Raw genomic sequence first — 339 nt, 5'->3', positions numbered from 1 at the left:
CTCCCTCTCATTCTTCCCCTCGCATTTTTTTTAAAGATGTTAACCTTGAGGATATACACGTGCCGGCGCCTTGGGTTTTTCTCTTCTCATTTATTCCTTTTTATGCTTATATTTACTTAGTTTTCTTTTGCCCTTTTGATCTTCGTCCTGACTTTTGTCTTGAATTTCCGCACACGCGCACTGGCTGTGTGTTGCATGCTATTTTAGGTGTGCGCTGTTATTTTCGTACTGTGGGTTGAAGTAGATTTTTTTATATATATATATACTTGTTCCTTTTCGCAAATGTCTGGTTAGATTTTTTTTTCTTGTCGTTAACACGTACACGTGCGCGCACGCTCG

Source organism: Penaeus monodon, chromosome 34 (genome assembly GCF_015228065.2).
Source record: "Penaeus monodon isolate SGIC_2016 chromosome 34, NSTDA_Pmon_1, whole genome shotgun sequence".
NCBI lineage: Eukaryota > Metazoa > Arthropoda > Malacostraca > Decapoda > Penaeidae > Penaeus > Penaeus monodon.
The sequence above is the reverse complement of the archived record's forward strand: the minus strand, read 5'-3'. Positions refer to the sequence as shown.